This window comes from Chelonia mydas, chromosome 19 (genome assembly GCF_015237465.2).
Source record: "Chelonia mydas isolate rCheMyd1 chromosome 19, rCheMyd1.pri.v2, whole genome shotgun sequence".
Lineage (NCBI taxonomy): Eukaryota > Metazoa > Chordata > Testudines > Cheloniidae > Chelonia > Chelonia mydas.
Genome location: NC_051259.2, coordinates 17606315 through 17627167, shown reverse-complemented (window position 1 = coordinate 17627167; position 20853 = coordinate 17606315). Strand labels below are relative to the sequence as shown.

General features: G+C 46.4%; 1 protein-coding gene across 18 annotated transcripts in view; it reads right to left on the bottom strand.

Annotated features, from left to right (window-relative positions):
• SCMH1 (Scm polycomb group protein homolog 1) overlaps positions 1-19954 on the bottom strand; it is a 115050-nt gene extending 95096 nt beyond the window's left edge. For 9 of the 18 annotated variants that reach the window (XM_043532410.1, XM_043532416.1, XM_043532420.1 and 6 more), the window contains exon 1: positions 19840-19954. The gene's annotated coding sequence lies outside the window, so the exon portion shown is untranslated. Of the gene's footprint in view, positions 1-17825; positions 19148-19839 lie in introns of those variants that run through there. The other 9 variants (XM_043532411.1, XM_043532415.1, XM_043532419.1 and 6 more) reach the window with 6 other exon arrangements.
• Positions 19955-20853: the final 899 nt, after the last annotated feature.

The window sequence follows — 20853 nt, the reverse complement described above, 5'->3', positions numbered from 1 at the left end:
TGAGATTGCTTCAGCAAGCTCAAGTACTCTAGGGTGAATTTCATCAGGACTTCCTGACTTGAAAATACAGCTAACTCATCTAAACACTCCTTAACCTGCTCTGTCACTATTCTGGCTTGTGTTCCTTCCCCCTTATTGTTAATATTAAATTTTTTAAGCAGCTGTTCACAATTAACCTCTTTAGTGAAGACTGAAGCAAAACAGACATTAAACACCTCAGCCTTATTGGTGCCATCCATTACTGGCTCTCCTTCCACACTAAGCAGAGGACCTACACTTCCCTTCATCTTTATGTTGATCCTTAGGTATTTACAGAATACCTTCTGATTGGCTTTTATGTCCCTTGCTAGGTGTAACTCATTTCGTGCCTTAGCCTTTCTGATTTTGTCCCTGCATTCTCGTGCTATTCTTTTGAACTCAAACCTTAGCAGTGTATCCATGTTTCCACTTTCTGTAGGGTTCCTTTCTGATCTTCGGGTCATTAAAGAGCTCCTGGTGCAGCCCAAATTAGCTTCCTATTTTCCCTTTGTGACCACATGATTTTCTGTTGTGCCTCTAATATTGTTTCTTTGAGAAACTAGCAGCTTTTCTGAATTTATTTTTTTCCCTTAGATATTTTCCCCATGGGACCTTACACTGCACATTTCCGAGTTTTTTAAAGTCTGCCTTTTTGAAGTCCATTGTCCTTATTATGCTGCTCTGACTCCTTCTTTTCCTTAGAATCATGAAATCTGTCATTTCATGAACACTTTCAACCAAGCTGCCTTCCACATTCAGATTCACAACCAGTTCCTCTCATAATCAAGTCAAAAATGGCTGCCCTCTGGTTACTTCCTCTACTTTCTGAAACAAGAAGTGTCCCAAACACATTCCAAGAACTTCCTGTACATTTTCTCTTTTGCTGTATTACTTTTTCAACAGATGCCTGGGTAGTTAAAGTCCCCCACTACTCTCAGATCACGTGTTTTGGCTATTTCTGTTATTTGTTCCAGAAATGCCTCCTTCACCTCCTCCTCCAGATTTGGTGAAGGAACTGTAGTGGAGAAAGGTAAAGGAGGCGAGGAGGAACAGCAAAGAGAAAAATGGTGTACATATACATGCCAACACATGCACAACATGGTACAAGGGACTGAAGGCTAGGAGGCTATTTGAAGAACAAACAACAAAAGTGGTGTGCCAGTAACTGATGGAAGAATTTGGCTCTAAAATAGATGAGGAATTCTTCAAGAACTTCAGAAGCAGAGTGCCCTGGGGAGTGTGTGTCAGCTGGACCACCAACATATAAAGGAGGCAATCAAAGAGGAGAAGGAAACAATACAGAAGCTAAATTATAGCTTTCAACCAGTGTTCATCACAGGATAAGAGGAAATTAGCTTCCTTGGGGTTACTCCGAACAGATAAGGAGGCACTGTCAGTGACAGAGGTATCAAAAGAGAGGTGATGGCACAGTTAGACAAATTAAATTCCAGTAGATCTCCATAGCCAGATGATTTATATTGGAATTTAGAAAGAACTAAAAACCAAATTAGCCAAGCTAATAATAAAATAAATAATATAACATTAAAAAGAGCTACTATGCAGGAGGACTAGAGGGTGACCAGTGTTGTATGTGTGTTTTTTCAAAGGAGCTCTTGAGGATGATCCTAGGAATCAGTGGCCAGCGAAACTTACTTCAGTATCACACAAAATAGTTAAGAATTAAAAAACACTTGTAACCAGTATCCTGTGATGCTTTGGCTGCAGAATCCAGCACTGCACTCCAGAATCAAAGCTTTCATTTTTTTTAAAAAAAGACTAAGTTTCCAGCCTATATTATCATCAAGTTAAATTCAAGAGCATGAACCAAATGTATACTGATGTAGTGCAGTCTTCCTGAAAAAATAGGTCAGAGGTGCAAATGTATCTCAATACGACATTAACTCTGAAACCTAAGAAGTTTAACTATTTCACTGAACATCATTTTAGCAGAAACATACATCTAATGTACTTATCCCACAATCCCCTAGATGCCAAAAGCCCCAGTATGCCTCTACAGAACTGCTGTAACTTCCAGCTCCCCAGGACAACTTCTACAAGGCAGGTATGCATTGTCAGTACACACACAAAGCTCTGTGGCATATCAAAAACTGAAACTATGGAGACAAAATAAAAAACTGAATTTAATCTCAAATTGAATAACAGAGGCTAATGTACTGCTTGCTTTATGCATTATCATATTTTATGCATTAAAACTTCCGTATTTTAATTTAAATGAAGCTGCCACAGAATTCTCAATCTGCTACACCAAAGCGCCAAAGATTGCAGGTATTCTGACATACACCTTTGATGTGGAGAACAGGACAGAAACAAACCAATACACCTTTTGTAAATGTAAATCATGTCACACAAGGAAAGAATAAAGACCAGAATGATTTAATATGAAAAAGAGAAAAATCAGAGGAGAGATATTAGCGCTATATAAAATAATGAACAGTGTAGAGAAGGTCACTCAAGGACTCCCATTTGCCCGTCCCAGAGTACAATAGATACTTCTATAACATTAAAAACATGACACATCTAAAACAGATAGAAGGAAATAAATTTTGCTGCTGCTGGACACTATCAATGCGATGCAGCAGTACCATTCAAAAAAGGATTAGACATCCAGATAAAGAACATCATCTGTAATTACACAGCTGAGACAGAAATTACATAGCCTATCAATACCACGCTCCAAGGTAAAAGCTGAGTGGTAGCTGGGGTGAGCAAGAAAACCCTTCTCTATGGTATAGTACTACATAAGTAGCTGCATTTTGTGAGGCAAAGGAAGGAGGGCAGGAGTATGTCTTCCAGTTGAAGCTTCTGGCATGGGCCATTGTCCGAGGCAGGATACCAGATTATACCAGCCACTGGCCAGTTCCCACAAGACAGTTCTGGTCTCCAGAATTCTAAACAGAAAGGGAAAATTCTGTCTTACTAGTGAGTTTTCATTGTAGGACTCTCCATGTCAGTCAATCTTCACAGCGGGGTGTTCTCCATCACTATAGCAACTGGAGGCAGGCCAGATATTTGCTCTGAATCTGGGTTTAGGATGGCCCCACAGGAAGAACGTTCCAGAAGGACAGTACTTTTCAGCTTTGGAAACTAACTACAAGAAAATTTAAAAGTGCTATACAACGCAAGCCATTTGCAGCAGAGCCTTGATGTGAAAGTTTGGGAGTTCCTGGAGGAACACCCTCTTCTCTTTCAAACTATTTAACAAATGAGCAATAGTCAGAAAATGGACATAATTCAATCCTCCAAAGGTCAGACTGTCTGACACGGAAAGTCCTACAGTGAAGATTCACGGGTAAGACAGAATTTCCCCTTTCTCAGTCCCTTCCACGTCAGATAGTCTTCACAGTATGATGCAGAAAAAACAGTAAATCATCCCTTAGGGTGGGAGAAGGATTCAATTTACCAATGTAGAATTGAAAGGGATTTTAGAGTTATTAGGCACCCTGTCACAAAACACCTTTCTACAAATGCTGCATCAACAAGGATGAGGATGTCAATACCACAGTGTTAGAGAAGTGTGGGCAGAAGTCCCTGTAGTAGCCCTATAGACTTCTGCATAAGAGGTATGGAATCACTCTGCCCATAAAAATCACTGCTCTTTTCACAGAGTGCATAATAATAGGAGGCACTGTACCTGAGGCTTTAAATGCCTCTGCTACCTTTATTTCTCTGTAGGTTCCGCTCATAGAAACGTAGGGCTTGGAGGGACCTGGAGAAGTTATCAAGTCAAGCCCCCTGCACTGAAGCAAGGCCACGTAAACCTGGACCATCCCTGACAAGTTTCAGAGTAGCAGCCGTGTTAGTCTGTATCCGCAAAAATAAACGGAGTACTTGTGGCACCTTAGAGACTAACAAATTTATTTGAGCCTAAGCTTTCGTGAGCTACAGCTCACTGCATCGGATGCATCCCATTAAGTGAGCTGTAGCTCACGAAAGCTTATGCTCAAATAAATTTGTTAGTCTCTAAGGTGCCACAAGTACTCCTTTTCTTTTTGCATCCCTGACAAGCGTTTGTCTAACCTGTTCTTAAAAAACTCAAATTTTTTGTTGGCTTGTTTCATTTTTTAAGAACATAAGCACTTGTTTAGTTAGGCCCCCATTCAGGCCAGCACTGTTAAACTTACTTGAAAGTCTGGGGCACCTTTATATGCACATTACACATGATGTGTACCACTGGCAGCAGCAAGGAGCAGCGCTGGCTGGCTGCCCCACTGTCCACTCAGGTTTGACCCTGCAGCTGCTCCATCACGATGGAGAGCCTGTAGGACTAGGGAGGAGGGGAAAGGGAGGGGCTCTTTTTTAAACCCTCCTCAGAAAGCCAGATTTTTTTTTTTTTTTTTTAAAGTTGTAGCCCTTTTGAGGAGAAAAACCTCCAAGCCAATGAACTGACTGAGACACACTGATTTTACAATCTTTTAAAAATCCTGTAAAAGCTCCGCTCCAAAGGGAGTCCTGGATCTGCTGCTTGGAGGTAGAGAATTCTGGAGAGCCCCTCATGAGGGATGGTTCTAAGCCCAGGTCCAGAGCAAAGATCTGCCTCCAGTTGACCTGGAGATGGAGAACACCCCACTGTGAAGATTGTCTGACATGGAGGGGATTCAGTAATCAAATCATACAAAGCAAATTCCATTGTTACTGTAAATAGAGTTATAGAGGCTTCAGCTCTGTTTTTGAATTACTCTGGGGAGATTTCTTCATCTTTGGTTCTGCTGCTTATATGATTTCCAGCACTTTGCACTGCCCTATCATTTCTCCTCCCTGGGGTTACAGGTGCCCACGTGCCAGATCCAGACATGAAAGGAAGGTCACAAAGACTCCGCCTTTCCACAAATCCATTCAGCTGCTCTTGAAGAAGCAGCAGGTTCCTGTTTCCCAGTGCTTTGCAGAGGCACTGCTGTCAGTAACCTTAGGCCCAAATAATTATTAGCTGGTTTTATAACTGCAGTGGGGCCCTGCTAGCACAGCTGCACTCCAGCAGAGGCCAATCCACCCATCTTCCCATCCCAGGGGGCAGTCTTTCTTACAGTTGAGATATCTAAAGTACCGAGATGGCCTCCATTACAGCAGCATCCGAGCACCTCACAATCTTTAACAATTTATTCCCACAGCACACCCAGGAGGCACTGAAATATTATTTTACAGATTGAGAATTAAGCCTGGAGACACAAAGTGACTTGTGTGAGGTCACCCAGGAAGGAGGGAGCAAAGCAGAGAACTGAACCCATGTCTCCCGAGTCCCAGGCCCTACCTCTGGACCATCTGGGCTTTAATTCAGTTTTATTTATTAAAGTTTGAGGCTTGTGGGACTAACAGCCTTGAAGAACGAAGATCTATGTCCACAGAACAGGAATAGCTTGAGCAGTAGCAGTGAAACTGTGCCCCATGCCAGCATGCCAAAAAGTTCCACACTTAACCTGGAGGGATCGTGTCCAGAAGAAGCAGGGGAATTCACTCATACCCCAAGCACTCGGATGAGACTGAACAAAGAGGCCAAAGTGGTGCCAGTCATGATAGTAACTTTACAATCATGTAGCTGTTTTAATTTGCACTGAGCCATATGCCAAACCTTAAACATAAATCAAAACAACCTGCAGTTTGCCCGGGAACTGCTATGTGGTTCACTGGAGTCCTTTAAATAGGATTCTGCCTTTGGCTGTTATGAAGGCACAGCCATGCAATAGTATTTAGACAGCAGTTTCAGCACTCCGTATCAGAGGAAGGTTTTAAAAAACAGAAGCAGGAGACAAGCATTTGGGCTCCATAATATCATCAAGGTGGAATGCCAAGGTGTGACTGTCCTCCCTACACAGGAGGTAACCAAACACCCCCTTGTTCAAAGGCAGTGACGGCTTCTTTGAGAGGCAGTTAAGCATGCTACAAATAGGAGAGTAGGACTGGGCCCCAAATCTCTACTCGGCACACATGCTCAGGGAATTTTGTTTCATTTAATTAACCCTGCACCTATGCTTTGCAGGGCCCTGTCTTAGACTGTAAAGTTCATGGCAGGGAACACACAGGAGTATGTAATGTGGCATATAAACTAACGGTGCTACAGGAATGATTCAGAATACCACTAAATTAATTATTTCTACTTAATCAAAAGAGCCCAAACAAAACTCCCGGAACATACACATTCATCCTAGAGGTATATGCAGAAGCTTTCCTTGACTCAACATCCACAAAAAACTCCTCCAACTCACCACAAATAAAATTCTCCAACTCAGTCTTCTTATTCCTTATTCAAATCACTGTCTCAGAGAAAGCCTAGGGAAAGTGAGCCCTACTGCATACCCCAAGAGTCAAGAAATCCAGGCTCTGCCACACCAAGCAGATGTATAAGCTTCAGAGGCAAGGATTCACCTCTGAAAAGGAGAGATTACTCTCCTTGTGGAGTAACTGGAGTTCTCCAAGATGTGTCCTTATGTAGCTGTGCATTCTGAAAATATTATGGATAGACCATGTAGCCAACAAAACAGCATTGGAAATTATTGGAACCAGCAAACGCTAGTCAGAGAGCTTATGAAAACAAAGTTTCAATTTGCAGGGCACATTTTAAGAGGTTCAGCAGGTGATGAATGCTTAGGGGAACTGGAAAGGAAAACAGATGGCAGAAGAACATGAGGCAAAAAAAGAAGCTGAATGGATGATGTGGTATCCTGGGACGATGAAAAGGACTATTCATCCACAAAGAGACTAGCAGAGGATCGTACAGAATGGGCTACCATGGTTGCAAGCCTCCAGTAATGAAGATACCACATAAGACAACAGGGCACGAGAATGTCTGGAGCACACGTGGAGGCTGAATGGGCAGTTACCAAAAATCTTCACATGCACACCTGAAATAGAGCACCCTCAGGGACACTACTCAAAGAATACCCTGGTACCAGCTCTCTTTTTTGAACCTGGGAGATGTTAGTGCAAATGCTGAAGATGATTGTAGCTGCCAGGGTATCATATGGGGAGAGTGGAAGCCAATCAAGGTAGCCAACACCAGGCTGTCCCTGATTGCATGTAGCAGAGCCAAACAGATGACAGACCTGCTATTGCTGAAACCAAAGAGGAGAGCCTCAGCTGCTGTTTCAAGGGGAGAAGATATGCAGAAGTCCAACTCCTGACAAAGTGAGAAGGAGACAGGGGAACAGCCCACCCAACAAGCCTAGAGCAAAAGCCATGCCACACCTTAATTTTCAGACACTACACCTTGACCAGCAAGAACAACAGTCTGATCACACCAGAACAGAGCCCCTGCCAATAAGAGCGGAGCCCAGCCAAGCCAGCTGGGAGAAGGAGGGGGGCTTGGAGGACCCCAGACAGACCCCAGAGGGTGGGGGAGCAAAACCAATGAGTGTATGTATACACACACACACCTTTATTTTATTTTTTCAGTCACACAGAGCTGTATTAATACATCTGTGCCTCTTGGGAGAAGAAACAGGGAGCTGCAGCAGCACCAGTCCAGGGGAGTCCAAATGAGCTCAGAGAAGATTTCTGTTATCAATTGCTATTAGCATTTCATACTGCATAGAATTAACTTTGGTTTGTCTTGTTACTTAGAAAGCTGGGATCCCAGAATTCAACATCTTGAGTCTATTGAAACAGGCAAAATGTTCTCTGGAATCTGTTGAGTTTGACTGTGAAGAGAAGTCCAGCAAAATGCAAACAATACTTGTGAAGATTCCAACAAAGAAAACAAGTGTCCCTGTGTGCCACCTAATTACTCTACCCCAATAGCACATACCACATCTAGCAGAACAGCACTGAATGGGAATTCTTAGCCAGTCCCTGTGAGAAAACCCAAACTGATTACCCAGGGCTAATTGCAAGGAACAAGGAACTGGGTTGTTCCATGTGCGTGAAAGGACAAGAGTTTGGAAACTGACCAAAATAAAAAAATAACCACACACGGCACTCAACTCTCTAAGAAGTGTGGTTCTATGTAGTCTTACTTTGAATACTGTAGGTGTAGTAGATGTCAATGAAAAAAAATCATGACTACAAGCAATCAAAATCCCATCCTGTAGCTGCGAAAGAACATGCAGAGTATGACTAACAAGGAAAAAATACACTGTTACAGAGCACACTGCTTAACACTACCTGCCAGATATCCTGTACAGTTTATAAAACCACAAAATATTAGAGGGCATTTACTGATATTTCAGCTGACATCAACATGCAGTAATTGACCAAGTTCAATGCGAGAGGAGTTCTTTCGTCGGAGGCAGCATGTGCTGGTATCATTGAATAGTTTACCGCCATAAATGAAAATTAAAACTGTCTCAACAATGCAGAAGACTGCAAAGCTCAGCTTGATGACAGATAAATCAAGACCATCAAGCAACCACTTGGCCCTCCTGTAAGACGGAGACCAATAATGAGGCTACTCAGGTTTAGAACTACTTTCTTGCTGGTGCCGAATGCCAGGGCAATATCGGAGTCTCTGGGGCTGCCTGAGGCAAGGTCAAGTCACTGAAGCCTTCCTGAAGCAGAGCAACTATTGCTTTTGCATCTGTTGAAGAAACTGCCACGCGGGGGGGGAATGCAGGGAGTAGCTTTTACTTCGTCGCAACCTGGTCATCTGGCACTGCTGCAGTCGCAGACCGGAGACATGACATGACAAGACAGTGGGGTCAGTCACCTCCAGAGAGTCTTCAGCAAGTTTGATGTCCTTTACAACTCTTAAGAACCACGGACTCAACAAGAGCTGTGAGTGTGGAGATAGAGCGGATCACAGCTGATCGGTACTGACAAGCTGTCATTGATATCCACTGGATGACATCGAATGAGAGATCTCTAAAAGCCACCACCAATGCCTATCCTCCACTACACAAGCATTTCAGAGAGGACTTCATGGACAACAGAGATGCAGAACACTGTGCCGAGTGCAGTGGTCTTAAAATCATTCTGACCTCCAGTGATTTGGTGCACAACTTAGGAATCATGAGAGACACTGCTTCTGAACTGGCATTCAGAGAGATTAAAATTAAAGAGAGTCACATCTGGTGGAAGCTGACATATTGCTGCCAGCACAGATTCCAGCATTTGCCTCAGTGGCTGACAGCTCAGGACTGTCTGTGGAGCATGTCCTGACAGGCTATGTCACTTTGAAATATCAAACTGTACCACTGAGCATGTGCTTGAATTCATGCTGGACAGTTATGCAGGAGTCTAGCTAACACCACAGAAAGTAGGTCAATGAGTATAAGGGTCTCCAATGCTTGGACATCTGTCTGAAGTGTATGCAGAATAGTCACTTGTCAAAGCTACCACAGACACCAAGAGTTACGGCCTTGTAACATGGATATACTCTATGTGGACAGCAAAGAAAAGTTTTTGCAAGAAATTGAGCACATGCAAAATGGAAGAAGAATGATTGTTCAGGGCCTACAAAGACTGAAAACTGCTATAGCAATGATTTCCACTGCCACAGCTAACTACAAGAGAGAATTCACCACCATGAACATGTACAATTGTGGCTCCAGCTTCTCACAAGACAGTCCACAGTGATGCTAATGAAGTTGGACGGACCAACACTCTGAAAATCTAATCTAGGAAAATACATCAGAATTGTTCATTTTGGTAGAAGGCATTCAGTAGATGCTACTGCACAGAAAACACACAATGAAGAAGTGGTATGGTCATATTATGAAGACCTACATGTTCTACTGAGAGCCTCAATACTTCCACTACAATAATACATCTGAGATGAAATCCTAGCTCCATTGAAGTCAATGGCAAAACTCTCACTGATATCAACAGGACCAGGATTTCACCGTCTCTCTCATTTTGACTTTGAAAGTAAAGAATTCACTATCATAGTCAGAGTTTGGGAGAATACCCCCATTTCCTCCAACTACAGAATGGATCTCAAGATATTTCAGTTTTATAGCTCTCATTTCAGTGTGGCATAAAAATTATCAACCAGTGACCTGAAAAACATAACGATGTTATGATAGTCCCTTAGAGAGGTTACAAATGTCTCCTTTTATCATAGAATATCCATCAGGGTTGGAAGGGACCTCAGGAGGTCATCTAGGCCAACCCCCGATGGCAATTAGTTGTAAATCATAAGGTTCCATAGAAAGTATATCTTCATTTAAAATGTATATTATTGTCTCGAGAGGGAGAACATTATTACTGTTGTTTCCTCACCAGCAATGGCTTTATCAGTAGTATCACTAGATCATGTTTTGAAGTGTAATTTTTAATGACATCCTGTTGATTTAATGAAGGACATTACTTCCTGAAAACTTTATACAAACCATATGCATTTTAACTATGAAAATATCAAATAACTCAGCAATTCACACTATACAGCTTTAATAAAATATGTTTCACCTTTACCCACCATCACTGATGATGTCAGCAGAATTCTAAGACCGTTAATTACTGTGATTAGTACAATGATGTCCATGACTGAAACTCCTAAGTGCTACTGCAATGCAAACAATAAATAATATAATAATACTGTACAAGAACCAGAAGTAGGCACTAGAAACACTGTTTGTAAGAGAAGTGGCAGGGGTAGGTCAAGGCCAACATAGCTTTGATATTTAAGGGTTTTTTCTCCTCTATAGTTTCTTGGCAATATAGTGGGTGGAATTTAAAATCTATATAAATATATAGGATCCAAAGGACTTTCTTCATCAGATTATTCATCAGAGCTCCGGTACGAAACTGCAGAAAAACCTGAGTGTCTATGGATTAAGTTTAGAAGTGTGAACAACAAGAGTGATGTAGTGGTGGGAGTCTGCTATAGACCACCGGACCAGGGGGATGAGATGGATGAGGCTTTCTTCTGGCAACTCGCAGAAGCTACTAGATCGCACGCCCTCGTTCTCATGGGTGACTTTAATTTTCCTGATATTTGCTGGGAGAGCAATACAGCAGTGCATAGACAATCCAGGAAGTTTTTGGAAAGCATAGGGGACAATTTCCTGGTGCAAGTGCTAGACGAGCCAACTAGGGGGGGAGCTTTTCTTGACCTGCTGATTACAAACAGGGAAGAATTAGGGGGGAAGCAAAAGTGGACGGGAATCTGGGAGGCAGTGACCATGAGTTGGTTGAGTTCAGGATCCTGACGCAGGGAAGAAAGGTAAGCAGCAGGATACGGACCCTGGACTTCAGGAAAGCAGACTTCGACTCCCTCAGAGAGCGGATGGGTAGGATCCCCTGGGGGACTAACATGAAGGGGAAAGGAGTCCAGGAGAGCTGACTGTATTTCAAGGAATCCCTGTTGAGGTTACAGGGACAAACCATCCCGATGAGTCGAAAGAATAGTAAATATGGCAGGCGACCAGCTTGGCTTAACGGTGAAATCCTAGCGGATCTTAAACATAAAAAAGAAGCTTACAAGAAGTGGAAGGTTGGACATATGACCAGGGAAGAGTATAAAAATATTGCTCGGGCATGTAGGAATGAAATCAGGAGGGCCAAATCGCACCTGGAGCTGCAGCTAGCAAGAGATGTCAAGAGTAACAAGAAGGGTTTCTTCAGGTATGTTGGCAACAAGAAGAAAGCCAAGGAAAGTGTGGGCCCCTTACTGAATGAGGGAGGCAACCTAGTGACAGAGGATGTGGAAAAAGCTAATGTACTCAATGCTTTTTTTGCCTCTGTCTTCACTAACAAGGACAGCTCCCAGACTGCTGCGCTGGGCATCACAACATGGGGAGTAGATGGCCAGCCCTCTGTGGAGAAAGAGGTGGTTAGGGACTATTTAGAAAAGCTGGACGTGCACAAGTCCATGGGGCCGGACGAGTTGCATCCGAGAGTGCTAAAGGAATTGGCGGATGTGATTGCAGAGCCATTGGCCATTATCTTTGAAAACTCGTGGCGAACGGGGGAAGTCCCAGATGACTGGAAAAAGGCTAATGTAGTGCCAATCTTTAAAAAAGGGAAGAAGGAGGATCCTGGGAACTACAGGCCAGTCAGCCTCACCTCAGTCCCCCGGAAAAATCATGGAGCAGGTCCTCAAGGAATCAATCCTGAAGCACTTACACGAGAGGAAAGTGATCAGGAACAGTCAGCATGGATTCACCAAGGGTAGGTCATGCCTGACTAATCTAATAGCCTTCTATGATGAGATTACTGATTCTGTGGATGAAGGGAAAGCAGTGGATGTATTGTTTCTTGACTTTAGCAAAGCTTTTGACATGGTCTCCCACAGTATTTTTGTCAGCAAGTTAAAGAAGTATGGGCTGGATGAATGCACTATAAGCTGGGTAGAAAGTTGGCTAGATTGTCGGGCTCAACGGGTAGTGATCAATGGCTACATGTCTAGTTGGCAGCCGTTGTCAAGTGGAGTGCCCCAGGGGTTGGTCCTGGGACCGGTTTTGTTCAATATCTTCATAAATGATCTGGAGGATGGTGTGGATTGCACTCTCAGCAAATTTGCGGATGATACTAAACTGGGAGGAGTGGTAGATAAGCTGGAGGGCAGGGATAGGATACAGAGGGACCTAGACAAATTGGAGGATTGGGCCAAAAGAAACCTGATGCGGTTCAATAAGGATAAGTGCAGGGTCCTGCACTTAGGACAGAAGAATCCAATGCACCGCTACAGACTAGGGACCGAATGGCTAGGCAGCAGTTCTGCGGAAAAGGACCTAGGGGTGAAAGTGGACGAGAAGCTGGATATGAGTCAGCAGTGTGCCCTTGTTGCCAAGAAGGCCAATGGCATTTTGGGATGTATAAGTAGGGGCATAGCGAGCAGATCGAGGGACATGATCGTTCCCCTCTATTCGACATTGGTGAGGCCTCATCTGGAGTACTGTGTCCAGTTTTGGGCCCCACACTACAAGAAGGACGTGGATAAATTGGAGAGAGTCCAGCGAAGGGCAACAAAAATGATTAGGGGTCTGGAACACATGACTTATGAGGAGAGGCTGAGGGAACTGGGATTGTTTAGTCTGCAGAAGAGAAGAATGAGGGGGGATTTGATAGCTGCTTTCAACTACCTGAGAGGTGGTTCCAGAGAGGATGGTTCTAGACTATTCTCAGTGGTAGAAGAGGACAGGACAAGGAGTAATGGTCTCAAGTTGCAGTGGGGGAGGTTTAAGTTGGATATTAGGAAAAACTTTTTCACTAGGAGGGTGGTGAAACACTGGAATGCGTTACCTAGGGAGGTGGTAGAATCTCCTTCCTTGGAAGTTTTTAAGGTTAGGCTTGACAAAGCCTTGGCTGGGATGATTTGATTGGGGATTGGTCCTGCTTTGAGCAGGGGGTTGGACTAGATGACCTCCTGAGGTCCCTTCCAACCCTGATATTCTATGATTCTATGATTCATAATTTAAATTAAGTGAAAGTTTGAGGCTGAAACTTTGCAGTCTCCCATTAGCTGAACAGTAACTGTGGAGATGTTTTTCACGTGGTTCTTGTAATTTGCTGGAACAGGACAGACAAAGTGCCCAGGGTCAGTGCAAAAATAAGAGCAGCCAATGGGTAGCAGGAACACGAACACTAAGACCATTTACATTTTGTAAAACATAATTTTTTAGAAAGGCGATTGTGTAACCACCTCATTCCAACTCCATCATCTTCCCTTTCTGGTCACTATCCCATTGACTGGATACACACCCCTCACGTAATATGGAAACGTGCAACATTTCTCATGCAGAGTCATATAGCTCTGTCATGACTGAAGCAAGAAAATCCATGTTACGTAAAAAGATGGAACCAAGACTGATCAAAAAGATGCCCCCCCAGGAAGAGAGAGACACAAACATCTCACTCTCTGCAGTAGTGGGCATTGCTGCAGAAGGTGAGTTGCCAAGAACAAAATCCACAATGTCTCCCAGAAAGACATTATGGGAGAGGGAATGCACACTCAGAATGTCTGATCCACATGCTGTAAACCTCGAGATACAAGCTAATCTCCAAGTGTTTAACACTGGGGACTGGCCAGTTCTACAGAGTTAAGGGCAACTACTGCGCAGCAGCATGGCAGGAGGTGGGCTGTGACTGGGAAGGGTATGTTTCCGGCCAATGCAAGGGAGTGCCAGAGCTGGACACTTGCCTAGAGTGAGTCCTACCGGTCCACATTCCCCTGCAGAGAACATACCTCTTCTCAGCCAGCCCTCATACAGCGCTCCACCGCCCTCTATTTGCTGGCTCTTGGCTTCTCCCTCAGGCTGGGAAACAGCAGGGATACTGGGAGGGCAGGTCACGGCAGAGTTTCTGGCACAGGGCCCAGAGAGGATGTGCTAGCACACTTGACAGCAGTCAGGAGATGGTGGATAGGGAGCACAAGGCTCTCTGCCAGCAGAGAAGGTGAATCGCTGGGTGTCCTACTATTTTGAATGGAAGGGGCTGGGGGCAGAGGATGTGATTTATTTGGAGCTGGGAAGGAGAGATCGCGCTGAAAAAGGGAATATGGCAGTGCTGCTGTCCAGGGGGAGGTGAATGAAAACAAAGACTGAAGCAGAGTTCCCAGCTCCCAACGCTCTATGGATGAGGACATTCATTCTAAGGGTTAATCAGCCACTGGCCGTATACAATTCATGGTTTAATTAACCCCATAGTTGAACTACATGAAAGCAAAAGAGACACGGCTGATACGTTGTTATGGGTTCTAAGCAAAACATGGTTTTGGGTCAGGACTTGCAGCGCCTAGTTCTCAACGTGGACTGCAGCGTACAGACACCAAAACTGAAAGAAACACCAGACGTTTTTAAACACACACACGCAGCCAGTATGCACGGCAGTAATCCTTGCTGCAAAGTAACTACTCTTCCTAGTGTCCTTCCCAGCACCACAGACATCAATAACGCATTAGGGGAAGCCAGAACAATTCCACTGAGATTGCATTGCACTGTATCTGCCCCCAGCATGCTCACCAAACAGCAGTAAATGTGGCTCCAGCAATGTATGAATTGGAACAGCTCCCTTGATAACATATCAACATGAAGGAGGCCCACACAGTCTCTGGCACATTGTCAGGAGAACAGAGAGGAAAGAGGAATTGTGTATTTCTGAATGGGAGGACAGCTGAGTTTTACAAACTTGCAGTGACACTAACAGCTCCATTCCTGTAGCATAGCAAAGCTCAAAAAACAACCCCCCAGGAGATTTCTGGACTCTTCATGTTATGTCATGCAGGCATACACAAGAGCTAATTAAAGTAGGGCTGGAGGGACTGAGCAGGTCAGCTGTCGGACACTTGCAAAAAGTGTTTGTGAATTTAGATCATATTGATGCTATTTGACGGGCAGCATGAAGAAAGTTTTCAGAGAGAGGTGTTCGGTCTAGTGGCACAAGCCAGACCTGGAAGACAGGAACTCCAGAGTTTTACTCTCAACTCTGGCAAACTCCTTCTCTGGCCTTGGCAAATCAATTGATCTCTGTGCCTCAGTTTCCTTATCACCAAAGGAAAGACAATACTGACCCGCTACCTACTGCACGGTGGAGTTGCAAGGATTACTTAAAACTCTTTATGAGAAAAAACTCAGTAAAAGCGCTAAGTATCATTCTACAAAAAGAATAGGAGGACTTGTGGCACCTTAGAGACTAATAAATTTACTTGAGCATAAGCTTTTGTGAGCTACAGCTCATATGCATCCGATGAAGTGAGCTGTAGCTCACGAAAGCTTATGTTCAAATAAATTTGTTAGTCTCTAAGGTGCCACAAGTCCTCCTTTTCTTTTTGCAGATACAGACTAACACAGCTGCTACTCTGAAAAAAGTATCATTCTGTTCTTTTGGGCAAATGTATCACAGATCAACAGCCCTACGAACGGAGATTCTCTGTCTATCCACAAAATGGGTGAAGCCGAGTCCATAATGAGGCCAACTTCTCCACTAACCTGAAAAATTGGAGAGTGAAAGACTAACAGATTCAAAATTTGCCTTCTCATCACAAAATGTAACTGAATTTCAGCTGTTTTCCCTGAATACTCAGTGCAATGGGAAAAATAGACAAGAAAAGAAAAAGAAGAGGGGAAGCGGACAAAGATGAAAATATTAATTAATGTTATGAGAAACTCAGACATATCAAATTCTCAATTACAATGGCACTGAAGTGCAAGTTCACAGACCTAGCAACGGGTAGCATATTGCTCGAGATTCCGAAAATAAGAATGGTTCATGTAACAAGCACAGGCCTCTGCATAAAAACACAGCTCAGCACACAGGTATGTGAATTTCACAGCCTGACAAAACATATATTTGGTCAGCTTTGTAGGACAGCAGTCACACACATTCTAAAGGTACATAAAACAAGGCCATCCAGAGCTCCAGTCCTCCCCTTCCCCACAGATGCTCAACTGATTTGTTTACATGCACGTTTACTGTTTTGTTTCTTCATCGTTTCCCCCCCAAATCTGATCAGTGCTCTGTCCACCCCTTTGTCTCAATCTTTTCTTGTGTTACTCTTACATAAAGTAAAAAGATAAAAGGTGCAGCTCATTTCTCGCCCCTCCTAACCCAAAAAATATTCCCTATAGTTTGAAGGTTGGTTAGTTGGTGAATACCAACACTTTGCCCTTCTACAGCGCCTTGCATCCAAGGATGCCAAGGCATTTTATAAAAATTATTTCATTATGTTTCCAGACCAGTAGGTCAAAGTTAAGTATTATCCCCATTTTATATCAGGAATCCAAGGGAGACAGTGAAACAACTTGCCCAAGGATATACAGCCAGCAATGGCTGACTCACTCTTTCGCTTTAACCTCTGGACATATCTTGGGGGCTTTTGGGGAGAGGTTTTTTTTCTTTTTTTAATAAAGTGAATTCAGTCTCATGCTTGCTGTTCTGAAATAATATAAAAAGTTATTAACAGATATGGACTTCTCTTGAAGTGAAAAGTTATGATTCATGGAGCTGTGATGTAAATACTGACCAAAAAGAATTTGAGGTCAATATCTGCCTCAAGGGAAAAGAAATTTTGATGTAAAAAAACCCAAAACAAATAAAAATATGTATTATGTTACATACACTCTTACCTCTTGTAATGGACTAACTTGTTAGTATGTGCACCACACTCTACTGGATGGCTTCAGAACTACTCAGGTGTGTGTCAGAGACCTTATAATGCTACAGCTAATGGTAACTGTCCTTTAGCTCAAGTGGTAGGAATCTGTGCTTTCAGAGCAGGAGATGAGTTCTAGCCTTACTGTCTTTGTGAAATTCTATATGGCTTTAGTGACGATCATGAAATCCTTGGTGGGCTCATCATACTATCTTCAAAATGTCTTGAGCTAGAACGTCTGGAAATCTTCATCACGGCCAGGATGGGAAAAGTGTGAAAAACATTGAAATGGGAAAATAAAGCTGGAGATGCAGAAAAAGCTATTGTCCTTTTTTGAGAGGTGACTCTCTGCAACCAGCTAGCAAGTATTTATTTATATATGAAATTTGATTGATAAACACTCTTCCTGACCACACACAGTGTTACTGATTTCCAAAGAGATAAACAGAAACAGTCATCACATGGATTTTTTAGCCAATATGAAGCAGGATTTATCATATAAACAACAACAGTAAACAATACTATAGAGCTAAGACCAAAACAGTCAAGTGTCAATACCTAAAGTTAGGCTTTGATCTCCATATTTTAGGCACCTAAATAATTGACCTGACTTTCAGAAGTGCAAAACACCCACAACTTCCAGTGAGGTCAAAGGAAGCTGAGGTACTCAGCAATTCTGAAAATAAGACTTAACCATTCAGACTTGAAAATATTGGCATAATTCTACACAGCAGCTTCAAAAAAACGTAAGCTAAACCTCAATGACATGCAGCAGCAAATTTGACACTGTTTATTTTTAAACATCTTGCTATTTATACAACAGTCAAACCTTTTCTTGCTCTGTTTCCAGTTCTATCAGAGTGCATCATTCTGAGGGTTGTGGAAGGATCAGATGTTTTCCTATAGATACCTTTCAAAGGGGAAACAAAGAAAAGCCCCAAGGGATAGTAATTATGGGATTTATCTGCCCAGTCACTGGGATTACCCTTTACATTACAGCAGAAATGCCTCAGGAGCAAGAGACCACATTTTTCAGTGGTAGATATTCCAGCACCATCCTCTATTTGTTCATTTTTATATTGTGCTACACTGAGAGGAGTACCTCAGCAACATCCCAAAACATCCATATGGAGAGAAGGAATTTCCTGCCATTTTCCCAGTTTAAAAAGACAGAAGTGTGGTCTACTGGTTAGTGTGCTGCTTTGGCAGGTCCTTTCACTTCTCTCTGCCTTATTTTCTCCTCCTGTGAACCAGGGTTAATACTACTCACCCACTTTCCATGGGATTGTGAGGTATAATTAGTTTCCATAAAGCACTCCGAGCACCTTGGATGAAAGCTGCCATATAAACACTAAGTATTATTACTGAATTAACTTACACATCCATCTATCTAAGCACTTATACGGCCCTCATCCCCGCAGTGTCAGAGCACCTCCCAAAATTAATAAAAAGAACAATAAATAAGTCACAGGCAGCTGGTCCCCTCCGATCTCCCCCCTGAAATGTGTTTCACGAACAGCCCAAGCTTCTATTAGACAGCTACAGGCAGGTCTTGCTAAGTAAAACACAGCAGACTCTAGATTCTAAGTCGGCTTTCAATGCCCACAGCTGATCAAATAAATACCAAAAACGCCAGCAAATCTGAACACAGAAATGACAACTATATCAAACCAATCATCAACTGCACTGCTTGCTCCATCCAAATTCCCTTCCCTGGCTGTGTTAAGACAGTTCAACTTATTTCTTTCTGAGTCTTGCTTTGGACTTGAACCTGGTCCCAGAAAGGAGAGCCTGAAGTTTTATCCACAAGGCCATCCTGCCTCGCCTAGGTTTAAAAAAAAACAACACTCCGTTGTGACTGGTCAGATATTTGGGAGTTTAGCAAAAGCAAATGCCTTCCGACGTTTAACCCTGTCAGGGCCGGAGCACAGAAGCACACGCTGAAGCGAAGACAACATGACAGCCGGGCAACAGGTGGCAGCTGTAACACCGCACTTCGGGCTCCCCCGCCGCCAGGCACGGAGCAAGGCCAGCGCCAGATTACCGCGGCGAGCCGCGCCGGGCACAGAAAGGCGCCAACGCAACCCGCAGCGCCGAGCGCACGTCGGCGCCACAAACGGGAAGCTGAACCGACGAGCGCTGAAGTCTGGGTGCAGACAGAGGCCCCGCTCCGGCAGGGGCCCCGGCGCCTGCACCGCGTCCACGGCGGCAGCGGGGCTGCCGAGAGCAGCGTCCGGCGGGGCTGGGCCCCAGGCCGGAGCCACAGCCCGCGCCCCTCCGCTCGGCCGGCCCGGTAACGGCGGGAGCCCGGCCGGCCCCGGAGCGGCGCTGCCTCTCAGGGCGGCTGAAAACGGGCGGGCTCCCCCGCCCCGAACCCGGGGGCTCGCCTGCCGGGCTCGCCTCTCTTCCCGAGCTGCGAGCTCAGGCCGGGGCCGGGGCCGGGGCCGGAGCCGCGTCAGGACGCGCTCGGGGCCGCACCCCGGGGCCGCCGGCTGCCGGGCACAAGCCGGCCCGCGGGCCCCTCCGGGGCTCGCAGCGCGGCTCGCTCGGCCCCCGGACCCGCGCCGGGCGCGGCTGACCCGAGCCCCCGAGGCCGGGGGGGTCGCCTCGGCGCCCGCTCGCGGAGGGCCCCAGGCAGGGCCCGGCGGGGGCCCGGCCCCAGGCAGGGCGGGAGTCGGGGCGCAGAGCCCGGGGGCGGGGCGGGCCCGAGCGGGGAGGCCCTGGCGGGGGCCGGGCCCGGGGGCTGCGCGCCCGGCCCGGGGCAGGGGCCGCTCCACGGGAGGAGCCGGAGCCGGAGCAGGGGCCGGGGCCGGGCCGGGCCGCGCCCCCCGCCGCCCCCTCACCTGCGCGGCCGCCGAGCTGCTCAGTCCCTCGCCGCCGCCGCCGCCGCCGCCATGTTCCCGACGCGCCGCGCGGGGAGGGCGGGAGCCGGCGGGAGGGAGCCGAGCCGCCGACGCCGCCCCCTGCCGCCCGGGGGACAGCAGCGGCCGGGGGGCGCGGGCGGCCGGAGACCCCCCCGTTCGGCCCCTCCGTGCCGGGACACCCCGGTTACCCCCATCGCCCCCCCGCTGCCCCCCACCTCCCCCGAGCAGCTCCCGGGGACACCCCCATCTCCCCCCCACATCTCCCCCGCGCAGCCCCCTCCCCCCGGGACACCCCAATCTCCCCCACACAGCCCCCCTCCCTCCTGGGACACCCCCATCTCCCCCCCCCACATCTCCCCCGCGCAGCCCCCTCCCCCTGGGACACCCCAATCTCCCCCACACAGCCCCCTCCCCCCGGGACACCCCAATCTCCCCCACACAGCCCCCCTCCCGGGGACACCCCCATCTCCCCCCCACATCTCCCCAACACAGCCCCTTCCCCCCGGGACACCCCAGTCTTCCCCACACAGCCCCCCTAGCCCCTGGGACACCCCCATCTCCCCCCCCACATCTCCCCCCCACAGCCCCCTCCCCCCGGGACACCCCAGTCTCCCCCACACAGCCCCCCCTCCCGGGGACACCCCCATCTCCCCCCCACATCTCCCCAACACAGCCCCCTCCCCCCGGGACACCCCAATCTCCCCCACACAGCCCCCCTCCCCCCCTGGGACACCCCCCCACATCTCCCCAACACAGCCCCTCCCCCCTGGGACACCCCCATCTCCCCCGCATATCTCCCCCACGCAGCCCCTTCCCCCAGGGACACCCCCATCTACCCCCCATATCTCCCCCGTGCAGCCCCATCTCCCTGGGACACCCCCATCTCCCCCCCACACCCCTCTCCTCCCTGGGACACCCCTGCCTGTCCCCAATCTCCCCCGCACAGCCCCCTCCCCCCTTGGAGACCCCCATCTCCCCCTCACTTCCCCTGCA